Raw genomic sequence first — 16879 nt, forward strand, 5'->3', positions numbered from 1 at the left:
TTACCTAAATTTCAACTCTCTGGTGGATAGAATTGCAGGTATCACAAAGGAATTTCTGCCTAATGGCTGTTTTCAGTAGGTGTTGAACTATATGTTGTTCTCATTTCAGTGTAGGAGTTTTCTATTTTTAAAAAAACTGTTAGAGAGAGGTTATATTCTATAGTTTTATTTATTTCCATTATAAAACTTAGGCTTACTTTCTAGACATTTTCTATCGCTGGGTTTAACAGCATCAGTGTAGCACCCGGCACTGTCCTGACTAGTGAGGATCCCTTCCAACGCTTGGAATACCTGGCTATTTTGCTCTCACTTCTTATTAGACCATTTTTGTAACACTGGTCTTAGAAACCTTTCTGTAACCATTAGCTCCTTTTCAGATGCTTTTGGGTATTCCCGGTTATGAGCTGGCACAAACAGTCATGCTGTGTGATAGAAAATCAGTCCAGAAGGTGCATTTGACAAGCTGGTATTTAAAAAAATTTCTCCTTTCCCCCTGTCCAATTGCCTGCTCACATCTGACTATATGCTTGTAATCTGATGAAACTGATAAGAGTAGATATTTGCAATGGATTACTCAAACCCCTCTGAATTCCCAGTTCTTTACTTGCCCCACCCATGATTTAAAGAAATGGATTTACCCCATGGTATTGTTTAGCGATCCAGATACACCAATCCTGAGCAGAAAAGGTTATGTTTTAGGAGGCATATAATTGTTGAAAATATGAAATGAATATTTTCAGTGAGCATCATTATTTCCCTTGGGATGAAGACATTAAATTTGGGTATTTTGAGTTATGTAGGAGGCTTAAAAATTAACAGGGAAAGTTTTGACTCAGTCAGTATCAGGATCTTTTCGAACAAGTCCCAGGTAAAATTTTTGTCATGTTCATTGCTCTTCTGCTATAGGTTTTCTAATGAAAGTAATAAGAATATTTTCTTTGAATGCAATAAGAATAGGTTGATAGTGGCATTTCATTTTACACTGCATTTCCATAGCTCAAAATCTGCCATTAGCTGCTTTCCCTAAAAGACATGACGAAGAATTCCCTGCCTCCTTTTCAGTTTGTTTCCATACTCCTAGACATGCTTTATCACAAAAACCTTTCTGTTTACAGATTCAAGACATACAACACAGCGCACAAATTGCTACTCACAGAATAAATTCGGGTACGAACATTGTATAATTAACTCCAAGACTTCCAAATTACATATTGTACTAATTACATATAACGAGGCAAATTACATGGCCAGAGTTGCCTGCTGCTGCTTGTGCAAGTTTGCACAGACCCTCCTTTATCTATACCATGATTCTCCAGCTATCAGCCTAGTGAGGTTTGATGATTCAGAAGCAACTTTTCCAAAGGTCAATATAAGTCACTGAAGTATCCTTGGAGATTTAAGTTGCAGCTTTCTTGCATCCTGACTCAGCCAGGTTTCTGATTCTTGGTTCAGACTCATGACCTTCCCTTGTTTTTCTGATCAGACCATGGAAGTTGCAAAATACTGCTGGGAAGTCAGAGAAGCATGTTTTCCATACAATTTTTATTGCAGACAGTGAGATTCTCAGTGGTAGGACACTTCATTAGAAGATGGATAACAGCTTTTAAACATTCATTCGTGACACTATTACAAAAGTAATGTAGTGATATTAGGGGGAAAAGATGGAAGTATTTTCAAGAGGATATCTTGATGAAGCTGAAAAAATAATTTATCCAGCATTTCAGGTGATAGTTGTCCCTTTCATTTTCTAACTAGGGCTCAGGCAGGTTACTGTCTGGAATCTGAGAACTGCAACATTGGGAGTGATACAACAAACAACTGCAGGAATGTCTAGATCAAAGTGCAAAAGCAAAATTACACCTTTTTGCATATATCCTTGATCTTAACACCACTGAATCTAAATGTCTTGATTTTATCTAAAACTATCATTAATTCCAAAATTCTTCAAATTAATTTGGAAACTTAATTTTTCCAAAATTAACCCCAAAGTTGGAAAGATTGTGGAGATGAATTGCTGAAAGCTCTTGCTTTGTGCTGTCATTCCAATCTTGTATTTTGCAGATTTTGAGCATCTCATCTCTGTTGTACCTCATGGGGATATTGTGCTAGAGACGCAAGATTTAAAGCAAGGAAAATGATGGGGAGTATTGTATATTTTATTCAAAAGAATTGTGGCACTTTTGGAAGAAACTAAACACATGGAAAGAGGTAATAATTTGGAGAGCCGCACATAAAGGACCAGGAGTATTGAATTCAGCTTTGTGTTTGAGTTAACCTCTCTAGGCAATGAAATGCATGTATGTAATATGGTGTGATTCCTGGGGCTGTCCTATACAGGGCTAAGAGCTGGACCGTGATGATCTTTTTGGGTCCATTCCAGCCCTTCCAGGATATTCTATGATCCTATCAATGTTTCTGTGAGTATGGACTCACAGTATAGCCCATCAAGCTATACTTGTGCATAGCACTTTTAGTGGTGACTCCCTTTTTCTGGCCACAATTTATCAGGGACCCCTTTAGAAACGAAGGACCTGGGACCTCAACCCTATGACCACTCAGGAGAAGACAGGATTATCTAAACTGAGTAAATAGAACATAAGTGTGTGAGACCAGGGGCCTTCAATGATCCCACTCCTTTCTTGTAAGAAAAGCCTGCCTCATTGTGTTAGCAGTATAACATCCTTCTGTGATTGAAAACACTTGTAGGACGATGCCAGCATGTTCCTGTTTGCATCCAAACAATAATCAAGATCTCACACAGTGATGATTTGTTGTCAGCTGTTTTTCCTGCACTAAACAAGTCTGACACTAGCAGCCCACAAGCTAATTAACTCAAGTATCTGGCATGGGAATCTACATTATAGCTATCAGCAGAATATCTGCCGAACTGAAATAACCAGCCAGGTAGACTGATGTTCAGGGGAGATGAAGAGTGTCTCCTTGAGGTAGAGAAAAGAAAGATGAATGCTGATATACAGGATTTCCACTCTCTTACCCCATGAATTTATCTCTAAGGGTTTTTTTTAAACAAAACTTTGAAAGAAAACACTGTGCTGAATACTTTAGGCTGAATATTGGCAACTTGATCTTTATTTCCTTATTAATTTCCATCTCCCTTTTCAAACTTTCTGGTTCATCTTTGCCCTCTTCTTAACGTGCAAAACTGGGTTCTGGCATCGGTTTGCTTTTAATACTTGCCCAGGTTCCTTGATGAGACAAGATTGTGGGATGCCTTGCTGTTCAACACCTTTTATTTCTTCCTTGGGGGACTGTTGGCATCAGACACTCCTGAGACAATCAGAATAGACAAACAGCAAAACCTTTAGGAATTCAACACTGTGGGTAAAGCATTCCAGCCTAGGCTGGAAGAGCTGTGCCGTCTGAGATGAAAAGGTAACAGGAAAAAACTGAATAAACAGGACATTAGTATTTTGACACCTTGTCAAGTTGCTCATATTTCAGGATTTATTTTTTTTTTTTTTAATGTATGTCTTACAGAGTTAAAAGAACACTCGTTGTTTTGCTATCACTCCCACTGTATTCAAGCAGTGCTGTGGATTTTCTGTCCTTTTAAGAGTGGGGCCTGAGTTGTTTTCTAATCAGGGAAAAAGTATGCCATTAATATCCTCTCATCACTGTAACATTGAAAGTGAACTTCCCTTTTTCAAAAAATAAAAAGAGACATGATTTTATGCCTCATGAACAAGGAATATATATGCATATATAACTAGGTCTATACAGAAAATGTAGTTTAGTAGCTAAAGGCAGGTTCCAGGAGACCTAATAGAGACATAGATATATATTTTTTTTTAATTTAAAGCAAATGAGATCCCTTCTGAGCAGACAGACAAGAGCTGTAGGGTCCATATCCTTTAAGGAATTTAAGTATTTGGCTCACAGGGTCACAGGGTCATATTTACACACTAAAATAAAGTACTTGTGAGCACTATTTAGTAGTAAGTCACCTTTCTCAGTAAGAGACTCTTGGGTACCACAGGCCAATCAAAAATATGCAGAAACAAGCATATCCCCAATTATAATTGTCTAGATCAAGAAGTCTGATTTGGGGCTGGGACCACTCCTCAGTTTTTAAGGAAAAAGTTTACACTGTCATTCAAAAGCCCCATTACATCAAACATGTCCACTTGCTGTCAGCTGATCTAACTCCAGTAACAATAATGTCACTGCAGCAGTGTTGATCCCAAGATCTGAGCAATTGTGCTGAAGCCAGTGCTGTGCTGAGCCAGGAGGAAAGGGAGTTAGCAACCCTTTTGCCTGCTCTTGAACTCTTAGACTGCCCTGAGTTTGCTGGTGTTGATAGCCCACAGAAATCTCGTTCTAAACCATAGGGTTTGGGTCTGATTCATTATGGTCAGTCCAGCTAACCTTCAGTGTAAGCCCAATGTAAATGGCTATGTGAAGTTGCACCTTTTGAAAGTAGACATGAAGCTGGCTTTACCCTCTCCAGTCTTGAAATTATTTCAGCTTCTTGGCCAATTTCAAACAATGACTAAACAAAGAAGGGAGGAAAAATAAAACAAACCATCATAAACTTGAACTCTCTGTCTTGGCTCTGTTTAATTGGGGATTGATATGACAACTTAGTCATGTCATTGTCATCTATGACAATGTTAAATTACATTTATTGAGAAACAATTTTCTGCAGCAATGCATACAGGTTTTCTTGCTCACTTTTGTATTGGCCTACAAGATTTCCCTACAGCATTCCTTTCCGGGTTGCTCCTGCGCAATCTGAGTGTTAATCATCAAATTAATTTCTGCTTCTTCTGGGCCTTCCACAGTACTTCCTTTTCTTTTTGTTTTTATTTCCCACATGTTGCTTTCATCCTGCCTTGGGTCATTTGCTATTATTCAGTTAATCCACTCTAGCAGAGTGGCAAATGAGACTGGCACTGCAGGTATGCCTGCTGCTGGTTCCCAGGAGCTTTTAGCGTCATAGCTGCAGCAGAGGACATTGCAAAAATGAAGTTAATCCTTGTAACATAGTATGTCTGTTAGCTGTATGAAAAGTGATCATGAGTAAGCCTGTATCAGGTATAGGTCATAAATTTAAACTCAGTATCTTTAATTTAATCTTTTATAGGGAGTCTGCCAGTTTCATGAATCAAAGCTGAATTTATTATGCTCAATAAAACCAGGCACAGTGTTATATTTTATAAATAGTTTTCTTTAGAGGAAAACTTGTGAAAACAACAACAAAAATAACTGTTGTATGCAACAGTGATTTCAGAAGGTTACATTGTTCCTATATGCCCTTGCTTGCTCTTCCTCTTGTAGCTGTTGTATCTACACATTAAAAACTTCCTAGCTGTGTTCTCCAAGTCCCTACATAGAAGAGACAAAGGCCACTCCCATAGGTCCAAGTTGCCTAAAGCTCAGGGGCACAAACTCGTCTGAAAGAGATACCACACATTTTCAGGGTAGGTTGAGTCTACTGAAGCCTCCAAAGAGATGTTGTTAGGAGTTGCACATCCTAATTGCTGCGTGGACATGTTGTGAGTCAGTCATAAGACATCCTGTGTGTGTTACGAAACTGCACGAGGACTCAGATCAGTGTGCACGGCAGGCTGGTGAGTGCAGTCATGCCTTGGTGCATGTCTGTGCCTGGAGACGTGTTGGGAAGTGTCTTCAACAAGAAGACACCACCAATACTTTTGCAGCTTCTCTAACAGGCTGCTGAATGATTTAATAAAGTTTTTTTAAGATGATATTCTGGAAACAAAGTGCCAGGTACTTAACAGTTTAATACTAAGAAAGGCAAGATAAGGACACGTCAGTAAAGATCTCACTTTGTCATGATTTTAAGATGATTCCTGTCACAAAATGTATTTTGATAGTTTGATGAAAGCATAATTTTGTCAGATTCCACCCAGTTTCCAGGAAAATATACCCTAAGATATGCTGTTAAGTTAACCCAGAGAGGGAGAAATAAAACAAGTTAGAGCAAGGATGAAGCAGCATAACTCTTCTCTGAACTAAGGTTATCACTGTATTTATTGTGTGTCATTGAACATATATGAATACTGCATGATGGTAATACCCAAAGTTAAGAGGTCACGATCTGACAAGAGCTGACATCTTTTATATCTCTGCAGTTTATCTATCTCAGTTTTCTGCAAATGCAGAACTCCAGATAGATGATCTGAAGCAATTAATTCTTTCATAAAAAAACCCCCAGTGGAAATGCTAATTCAAGAATTCCTATACTCTGTGCTTGCAGCACATGGGTGAATGGAAATGCCCTGTCTTGATAATGTGATTGTGTGTAATGCTTCTAAGTGTTTTAATGGCTCCTCAAAAGGAGAACACATAGTCCTCCATGCTGTCTGCCCCTTGGGGAAAATGACCATGCTGAGCAGAAGTAGCATTGGTATGACCCAGTGAGAGGTGTTGAAGTCTCAGCACCAGTTTTGCGCACAGGAAAGTCAGTGGGAATGTAAGATGATTAAATATAAGAAAATCTAGTTGCCGGAAATCACACAATTACTTACAGTTACTTAGAAAAGCTCCGGAATTAAAAAATAAAAATATATCATATTAAGGCACTGATATATAACCTTGACACAAGGATGTGCTTTTGGCAGAAGTATACTGTAAACAAGAAGTAAATGGAAAGCCACTGCCTTAATGAGCTATCAGTCTTGGGCTTATGACAAGATGCAATCAGAGCAGGAAACAAACAAATGGATAGGAGCTGAAACAGAGAAGGATGTGGAAAGCATAGTGCAAGCACGCCTTTTCATGGACGTGCTGTGTGCACAATATCACAGTGAGCAAGGGGGGCCCTGGGAGTCTCCTGCTTCGTGTTGTGGCTTATTAAGGCACAACTCCCACAGACTTGGGGAAGGGTTTTGTCTTAAACAGAACCATGGAGGGGAAATTGGGGCTCGTCACAAAATGACGCCCAGGTATGTAGAAATGAATCAATGTGCTTCCCACTATGCTGGTTTAGTGTTGCAAAAACAAAAAAAAAAAAAAAAAAAAAGAGAAAGGCAAGCAAGCTTGGAAGAAACAAAAGCACAGCTTTTTGTAATTATAGATCTTTTTGAGTTAGCCTGAGCCCTCCCCTTTCCTTCCTTTACCTTCCGCTTCTCCTCCCAAAATAATAACACATTTTGCCAATAATTTTGAGGAAGTCTCAGTGGGCCAGATGGAATTCAAAGAGAGGGGTCTAATAGAGTTTTGTTTCATTCTTTTTTTTCTTGTGATTTTTTTCCCCCATGCCCTGGTTTCCTACTTGCAATTTCTTTCTTTGGCTTATTGCATGACATGGAGGTGGTGATGCAAAAATAGAAGTTAATGGTACTACCACTGTTTGTTTCTATTAACGTTTACATGCAAAATGAAGGCATGTTGGAAGAGAACCAGACTGGCCAGTAAAACCTTTCACCCTCGTAAACTGTACATTTGGTTTGATTTTTGGCTTAGATCCCAGAACTTGTCACAAGCTTTATTATAAAGCTGTAGTTCAGCTAGAGTTTTGTTACCTTTATTGCAATAGCTCCCCTCCTCAAAAAATAAAAGGAAAGGAAAAAAAAAAAAAGCTTTAGTCCATTCTGAATCCTTTTCAAATTCTGGAGAAAATATACTCGAAAATGTAATTAGCCAGATAACTGTTCAGCATCAATCATCAGAATATAAATGAAGTTTATCTAAAATATATAAAAAATATACATCACCTCCTTAAAATAGTCCAAGAGTGACTAATCACATAAACAATAAGGCAGTTACCAACACTCAAGCATGTTACAACTTCTGAGAAAGCACAGGCCTAGAAATGCCAAAGAGGAGTCTACAGATTGACTGGAAATGATTTGGACATCTGGAGAGAAGATTTTTTACGTATGTACTTTCCCAAAGGGGTAATCTAGCTCTGCATGAGTTTACCCAGGGAATATATGAAAAAAAAAAAAAACAAAAAAAAACCCAAAAAAAAACCCACCAAAAAAGAAGAAAGGAATACAAAGAAATGTGTTATGATGTGCAATTATAAAACTATTGGTCTCATCCTGCTTTCATGAATCCTGTGTCTCTCATGCAATGAATCCCTTTGGTTCAGGACCAAGTACAAGTGAGAGCAATATGGAATTACTGACAATGGGATTTAAACGAACTGCTTTATAGCATAACCATTAATATTTTTTTAACCTATTGATGCAGATTGAATGGTTATAGAGAGGATATATAGCTCTGCTCTGAAAGATCAATTTGTTTGTAGCCCTTGGTTGGAATTTGAAACATGGTCTTGTAGCTATGGGTCTAATTTGAGATGGTGAAGATCAAAGTTTCACTGTTGCTCCTGTCAGTCAATTCCCATGTGATCCCTGAGTAAGTAACTTATACTGCCTATATTTCAATTCCCTGTTGAAGAAATGGTAACCAGAATATTTTATTTGAGGCTTGTTTAGACTAGTCTAAAAGGCTTAGATTGGTTCTTGCAGTGTAGAAATTTTTAATCTTTTAAAACCTCTTCAGTCAGGAAATGTTCATTGGCTGTGAGGCCCTAATTTTGATTGGAATTTATAGAAACCAGGTTCTTAAAGTATTTGATTCCCTTAAAATGCAAATAGGAACAACAACTCAATTTATTTCACAATATTTTGGTGCCTAATTTCAACAGGAATAAGTATAACCCAGTGCATCACAACGATGGTGATTCCTTGTTTTCCCATTGGAAAATACAAAGTCACAAAATTCTGAAGTTCCTGGAGAACCTATTGAACTGAGTCCCATGCCTCCTTCCGTAGTTGTAGCAGGCCCACCTGGAAACAAAGTATCCAGGGAGCAGGATTACTTAAAAATCTCTCTTCTTACACAAAATGTTTAGTGTTTGGATGTGAGCAGCATTTTTTGAGGGTGGAAGGACATTTGTTTTCTCATTGCCACTCTTGAAAAGCGAGCAGTTTGGCTCAGCATCATCAAGATCTGGTTCCCATGCCCAGCTCGTGGCTGGTGACAGCTGTGGGCTGCCCCTGCAATGTCTGAATCCTCCCTGCAGAGCTGTGCTGGAAGCTTCACCTGGCTAGGACGAAGTATGGGCCTGGTAGAATCATTGTCCTTATTGGTGAGTAAATCACCAATTGTGATTGTCCTCCACTCCTTCCCAGAGAACAGCATTGTCTTGTGGTGCTTTGCTGTGGGTGATGGAATGGAAAGTTAGTAGTGCATTAGAGATGTCCATCAGCAACCTTTTGAACTGATAATTTGTGTGGCAGGTGACGATTGTGCACACATGACAATAACCTTTTTGCAAGGAGGAAACCCAGTTATGTATGAAGCACAACATAGTACGTTGCGACTGAATTTAGGTTCGCAAGCAGAGAGTGTAACTCTCAAGGAGTCCTTAGTAAACATTGATTTGCAAACTTTAATCTGATAATCTCAAACTTTCAAGCTTGCTTGGATTACAAGTAAAGAAAGCAAAAGTAATTTTTTGAAGGACTTTCATCCATCAGTAAGAGGAAATCAAAGTGCATGAGGAAACTGAGAGCCCGCTGCTGCATGGCATAGCACATACTCTGTGCTGTGTTGAGAATGTTTTAACAGTCAGCAGGAGCCAGAGCCTCAATACCTCTAAAAATCTGTCTCTCTGCTTCACATTTTTATTGCTTTCTTTGAGGGGGAGGAAGGTTTGAAGGTCACAGAATTGGGCCATTTGTGTAACCAGAACCAGATGATTAATTACTTTTTTAAGGATTTTGTTTCTCTGAAAATTTTATCCCAGAAAAGCATGAGGACACACAAAGTCTGTGGCTGAAATTAAATTATATTAAGATTACAGAAATATTGCACATCACAGTTCTATGGGAAGTGGCTTTTCATTGTTTAGTGTAAGAAAAAGAAAGACTAACAAGTTAGGCTACACAGCTGGGGTTTGTGCTGTATAACTTGTTTTGTAACAAATCTTTAAATATTGTATACAAGCTGAAAGAACACATATTAGAAAGACTCAGACTGAAAAGAAATCAGCACAATTAACGTTCAAACTAGATTAACTGTCATTTTAGTTTAAAAAACCATCATGCTCCATTCTTTCATGCTACCCCCTACAAAAAATTTGGAACTCATCACTGGAAATATCACCTCAAAAATCTTTTTCTGCTTTCTGTTATTATAACCAGAGATGTATGTACTCATTGGAGCAAAATAAAAATGAATTTAATTTTTTAGATTAGAAACAGTTCCAGATGAGGATTTCAAAATTATGAGAACACTTTTTTTTATTTAAATTTCTGGTATGTTCTAGGAAAAATGCTGATTATTATCAAATGTGGAAGACTAGGTTGCAAAGCCCATTAAAACCTCTGGGAAAACTGGAAACAATTTTGATGTGCTTTGAATTAGGCTTTTTCTGGAACGGTCTCTGGACATAATATACAGAATGGACTGAAAAGTATCTCGTTATGCTGCTCCAAAGGCTCTGTTTATCATGGAAAACTGGACATTTTGAGCACTGTCAAACAATCTGTTTCCTTTGTACTTTTCTGGCCCAGTTTTGGCTTGTGTTATCCAGCTTCTGCCAGTTAGCAACCAAACATTTTTTGGGTGACTGTTGTGGAACTATGACTCTTCCCAAGAGGCAGCACTGACATTGGCAACTGGAGTTAAGTACAAAGAGGAGGCTTGGTTATGAGTGTCCAGACCATTCTAATGCCATTCATGCTCAGAGCTGGGGAATGGCTCTGGACATATTAACAGGCCAAAGGTCTTATCCAAAGATCACTTTTTTTTTTTTTTTTTTTTTTCCAATGAAATCTGTGTTTTCAGTTGGGTTTACTCTGGAGCTCTATTGTAGTTTCTCATTTCCCCTTTCAATTTTCCCTACCCTCATTCAGCATGCGAGTTGATCCCAAATTATTGCAAATCGCAATGAACAGAGCTAAACAATACTGCAGTGGACAGAATTATATAGAGTTTATGCTGTCTTCTGCAGATCCTCTGCTCTGTGTCTAAAATCCCACACCATGACTATGCTTCCAGGAGCTGGCCACACTAATCCAGGATGAGGAAACACAAAGGGGCTGGTGCCATACCAGGCATTTGCTTTTCAAGTTCTTGGTTGGACACTGCTGGGCAGTGCACCATCCTGGCTGGCACAGGAGGGGAGCAGCAGTGCTATGTCCTCCAGGCTGAGCTGCTCCACAGCTCCCTTAGAAGAAAGCAAATCCTCAGCTACTTTTCTTCTGGACTACTTTCTGGTGGTTTTGTCTTCCCCTCCCTCTGCACCAGCAGCAGAGTCCAGTGCTTTTAAAAGCCCTACTCTTCATGGATGCCACTGAATGGGCTTTTTAAATATTAAAGTTTGACCTAAGACTTTTGATATTCTGAAAGAAATCCCTTTTGCAACGAGTAGCATTGTATGAAAAGGACATTTTTGTTCTCTCACTGGAGTGAGAGCACAATTGGGGTTTCTGCAATTTTTCTGCCCGCTGTAACTTTGCTATAACACAATCCCCCTGATGCTTCTGGTGGTGATAAATAAATGTATTTATATGTTGTGCGCTTACATTCTCGGTACTGAGGAAACAGAACAATAACATACTCTTGTCGATACAAGCACTGCCCTGGGAATTGACTAATTAACATAAAGCTCAGCCCTGCAGGGACATTTCCAGGTTCATTTCTTGCTGCCTCAGCAAACTACAGGGTTTGGGCTGTTAACTACTTTCAGATGCTCTTTGTCTTTCAAGAAAGAAATAAAGAACATCCACATTGCTTTAGGCAAGTTAATGATTCTAAAGAACACTTACCTTTTTACCATATGCTTCACGGCAGATTAAAATCCTGAAGGAGCTAAGGATTACATACCATGTACAGTCCTTTGGCAGAAAAACATGCATTCTGAACTAAAAAGTGAGTGGCTGAATGTGACATTTAAATTCATTGTTTTTCCAGACCTGCATACTAAGAATGTTTGATTTTACTCAAAATAACACCAAAGAAGTGGTTTTGTAGGCGCTTTGATTTCTCAGAATCTCTTAAGGTTATGGCAAGCAGTTCAGAGTGGCTACTCAGAAAACTGGAGAAACTTGTGTAACCACTTCTGTAAAATTCAAAGGAAATCTGGCCTAATTTGCAAAGAGGAGATATACCTAAAATTTTGAGAAACTCATACTACTTGTGTCTTGTGTGTGATCATATTTGTTTATGTGAAGTATGTACTTTTCATTCACATTCTTTTCATTCACAAAGCAAAGGTTTCCTGTATTGGAATAATATGAAAAATATTGGAATAATATGGAAAAATACTGAGAAAAGGAAAAAATTCAAATTAAATGAAATTTGAATTTTACTGTTAAAGAAAACCTCATTGTTCTTACCAATTTTCCCTAGATTGCTAGATTTGCTCTGCTGTTTACTGTTTGTTATTATTATTATTAATGTATTATAAATGGATGCCTGCCTATTGCTGCTATTTATGAATGAACAAAATCCCATTCTGCAGCTCATATAAATCAACTGTGGAAACTAACAGAAAAGTTTTCTGACAGAAGGTTGAAAACTACTTGATGGGTCCTCAAGGGCTGCAGCTAAAAGGACTCAGAAGTTACACATGAGTGAACACAGATACTTTCAAAGTGTTTTGCAAGAGCAGAAAAATAAGTGTATGTGCAAAGTGCACACTGGAGAAAGCCAGCACTGGAGTGCATGCAGATACATGCAACACCCAGAGTTCTGTTTTGTACACATGTTTGCTTGTTGGTGCATGAATAGGCTGATTTTGTGCAGGTACTTCAGGCATGACTATCAGAAGACTGGGTGTGTATATTACTGTGTGTGCCTATCAGAACAAGTCATTAAGGTTACCCAAGCACATCTGATTCTGGTGTATAGGTTTCACAAACTTCATCTGTTTGGTATGTGTGCCAGCCCTTTCATTTCTGCCACAATTTTGAACAAAATAGTGAAGTGTTTGCTGAAGACAGACAAAACCTTGAGAAAACATGCACTATTCCACTCTTACTTATCCTGGAAAGGTTTAATTTGGGTCACTGTGGCTTTTAAGTCTCACAATAAAGTGAATTGAAGGGAACTTTAAATCAAACTAGGAGAATGTACAGAAACCAGGAAGGTAGGGGAAAGCGAAATCTGATGTGGAGCCAGCGGATATCTGGAGCTATCTGGGCAGGGTGATACCTGAGAAAAGAAAAGAGACAAGTGACCACAGGATGAGGAGTTAGAGGCAGAGAAAAGGAAAGATTGCTACAGCAGCATTTGGAAGAGGATGAGGCACCAAGAGAGTCTTGGAGTGATCACAAAAATGGCAGACTTGTGCCCCTCTAGCACTTGGAACTTCATGATGTGTCTGTGAAAGTCAGTGAGGATCTTTATTTCCTCTTATGCCCATCCACACAGGCACTGGCAATTGACAAACTGGCAATTTACTACTGCCACCATCTACTATTACAATTGCTGTGCTCATTGCAGAGATCTGTGCCACGGATTTCAGTATTTCCAGCACCGCTGAGTTCTCGGATCCAGCAAATGCAAAGATGCTAAAAACATGCTAATGAAACCTTAGCAGTATCCTTTACTTACATGTAATTAGATACCAGTCTCTTTATCAGTATAATAACTTTTGGTTAGTTTAGTGTGCCTTTAGTTCACTGAAAAGTATAAGGAAACCTAGGCATAGCCACCTAAGTTTTATTTAACTTTTCCCTGGAGATTCTTCCCTACACGCAGTGACTGTGGCTGTCTGTCACACAACAGCAGCACGCTAAAACAGAGGGAACAGTGCATTTTGCCTTTATTGTCAGGAAGTGTCAGAAGTATTAATAGCCTAAATTTTGCTAGCTAGCTACAATTCTCACACTGCAATCTTGTGCATCAGCATTTTTTTACCACAGATGGTCATTTATGTAACATGGCTGGAAATTGTGGCTGTGTTCCACAGCAACAGGAAAATGGGATACATCTGCACTGTGTGGGGAAAAATACAAACGAAGTAGAAGTATCCAAGCATTTAAATTACAGGGAAACAGGACTGTGATAAGCCCTGGACTACATGAGCAGGAAGAGAGTGTCAGCCTCACCCATGCCCTGAAAAAATGGTCACATTTGTGGGCTACTCTATTGTACTGAGTGGAAGTTTGTTTATGCGGGACCTTCCTTCCCTCAGGACTTCCTCTGAGAGGAAATGTCGTCACTGTTCAGTAGGGTTCAATTGTTATGCATTCAAAACTCAGACACAAAATAGTATAGCTGAATTCAACAAAGTGGAAAGGAATAAATAAGATTTATCCATTTACATATTTAGAAACATGTCACACTTAGTCTTGCTCACTAATGCCTTCAGAGAGCTAGGAAAATCATTCACATCGAGTAGCTGGGATAATATAATTTTACATTTATCCCAAACACAGTAATCACTATCTGATGAATCTCACTTTTTTCAGCTCTTCTATTTGTCTGTGGTTGATGTGAGAATATGACTTAAATGGAAGAAGGCTAAAAAGACTGCAACTCAACCAAGCTGGTTCCATGTCTTGGACCAAACTGCTCTGAATCTTAGTTGCTCTGAATGAGCACTTTTCTTAGGACATATTTGCAGCTGAGGCATCCCTAGAGTTTTACTTTTTATATTGTGATAAATTAGGACTATTGTTTGAGATAAAAGGAGCTAATATTGGCCTTGTTTTGCCTTTGTCATTGTGTCATCGGTCAAACAAAATAACTCTTCGAGGGACTTATGGATGGGGAATAGGCTGAGCTCTTGGAATGACAGAACACCAGAGGTTGGAAGAGTTCTCTGCAGATCACCTCATCCAACCTGGCTAAGGTAGGGCCAACTAAAGCAACTTGCCCAAGACATTGTCCACTGAGGTTTTGTCTCCAAACAGGGGAGACTCCACAACCTCTCTGGAGGACTCTACAACCTGCTCCAGTTACCTTGGTCACCTTCATGGTAAAAAAAAGTTTTCCTCTTTAGTTTAAATGGAATTTTCTGTATTTTGGTTTGTGCTTTTTCATTGTTCGGGTGCTTTTGTCAAGCTCATGGTAACCGTGCTGTTTTGACACCAGCCATAACAGAAGGCAGACAACGGCACACTCACAGGTGTGGCTGGTAAGCCCTGGTCTGTTCCCTGCTCACAAGACATTGTTAGCAATCTTTCCCTCTTAGGTGAGTAGACTTTTTTCTCCAGACATATGTTGGTTTACACTCTTGTATCCATTTTGCATTAGGGATACCTGTGGGATACCTGAAAACGAAGGAACGCCGGGAACCGATGAGGATCCAGAGCAGTCTGCAGGGCACATATATCTATTTGTCCAGAGAGGCACCCCAACCATGCCCAGCGCTGAAGTCTCTGGACAGCTCGTCTCTTGATGTGTCAGTGTCCATGAAGTCCTCTTCCCTACTGCACGGTCCAGACTAAAAGTAAGTTGCTAATCCTCTTTCACACAGACTTTCCTGAGGGTGCAGTAAAACAATCGAGGGACAAGAAAATGTCATTTAGTCTTTCCAGTGGAAAACTTAAGAATTGCCCTCTAAAGGAAATCTATAAAATAGAGCATATCACATTACAAACTAGTGGCAACCTCTCTTTTAGATAAAGCACCATAATCTAGGGGCTAATTTTACCCTAGCTAGGGACCCGATCCAACATGTTTAAACCAATTCCTCCCGCCTTCCCACCTTTCTCTGCCTTTTCCTCTCCCTACCCAAGACGCGTGATGGAAACACCCAGGTTTTCAGCGCAGGAATAAGCGGAGGGCTTTCCTTTCACACATGTCCGCGTAACCTTTCCTCCCAGCCTTGCTCCTGCCGTCCCAGGCCACCAGCCCCTGCATCCCATCTGAAAGAATGTCGCCTGTGAGGCAGAAATTCCCACCATGGGAATCGCGCCGCTGTGTCGCACAACAAAGGCCACCGCATTGTGTCCCTGTTAAGCGGGTGTTAAAATGCGCATATGTTGCCAGGGCTATTGCAGGCGAGGCCCATTTAGGAAGCGGAGGTTTTTCCCGACCGCTGGCTGCTCTGAATCCCCCATATTAGCACATTAGCGCACATGCGGCCGCCTTATCAGATTAGCTACACTTGTCACAGATTAGTTCACCCTGTGAAGGAGCCGCAAAGGTACCTTTGACCATTCATTCAAAAGAGCCAGAAAAGTTTTTTTTTTCTTGTCTTCAACCATCAGAGTGCAAAGCGAATTAAAAGGAAAGTCTCTCTCCCTTTCTCTCTCACCCCCTCATTTTGGTAACAGGATAACTAAAGGATAGGTACTACTGTGGACTGCACAGAGACACATTAATGGACACCTAATATTCATCTAGAAAATGTTTATTTAAGCCATTAAAAACATTGATGTGTTTTCCTTCCTCGGCAGTGTCAATAGTCCTTTGAGAAATGACCTTTCTGAAGCTCAGAGTAGATTTTTTAATGTTTTGCTTTTCTGTGTCCCCCTTCCCCTCCTTTTTCATTACGGTTAATTTGCAGCATGGTTCAGTGGTCTCTATTCTGCAGATTAGTGGTGGGGAAGAGAAAAAGACTTGCTAATGGCTCGTTACATTATTTTTTTAACCCATCTTGCTCTTAAAAGGTTTTGATAGCTGGTAAAACAAACAGTGACTCAAAATACCTTTGGTATGACTTGCAGTCTACACAGGCAGTAAAGACTGAGCCTAGAGAGGACAATAATGCCTTGGAAGGGCAGTGACAACAGGGACACTCATCTCTGAATGAACTTGTGGTGAAGGGGGCCTAAAAAACTACAAAAACATACAGCTGAAATTGCTGGTTAGCATTCACACCTTTGGGGAAAAAAAAAAAGAAAATGTGGAAGGAAACTGTGGTGAGGAAGGAATGCAGCAATTCCTCACACCTCGGTGCTTTCTAGGCGAGGTGCTCCAC

At 39.6% G+C, this 16879-nt stretch overlaps 1 long non-coding RNA gene across 1 annotated transcript; it reads left to right on the forward strand.

The window, feature by feature from the left end:
- The first annotated feature begins 12371 nt into the window (after positions 1 to 12371).
- LOC147655017 (uncharacterized) lies at positions 12372 to 16347 on the forward strand. Its single transcript, XR_015283657.1, has 2 exons — positions 12372 to 14803; positions 15208 to 16347. It is a non-coding gene; the product is annotated as an uncharacterized LOC147655017 (long non-coding RNA).
- Positions 16348 to 16879: the final 532 nt, after the last annotated feature.

The sequence above is a fragment of the Cyanistes caeruleus genome, chromosome 2, assembly GCF_971803275.1.
Source record: "Cyanistes caeruleus chromosome 2, bCyaCae1.hap1.1, whole genome shotgun sequence".
Lineage (NCBI taxonomy): Eukaryota > Metazoa > Chordata > Aves > Passeriformes > Paridae > Cyanistes > Cyanistes caeruleus.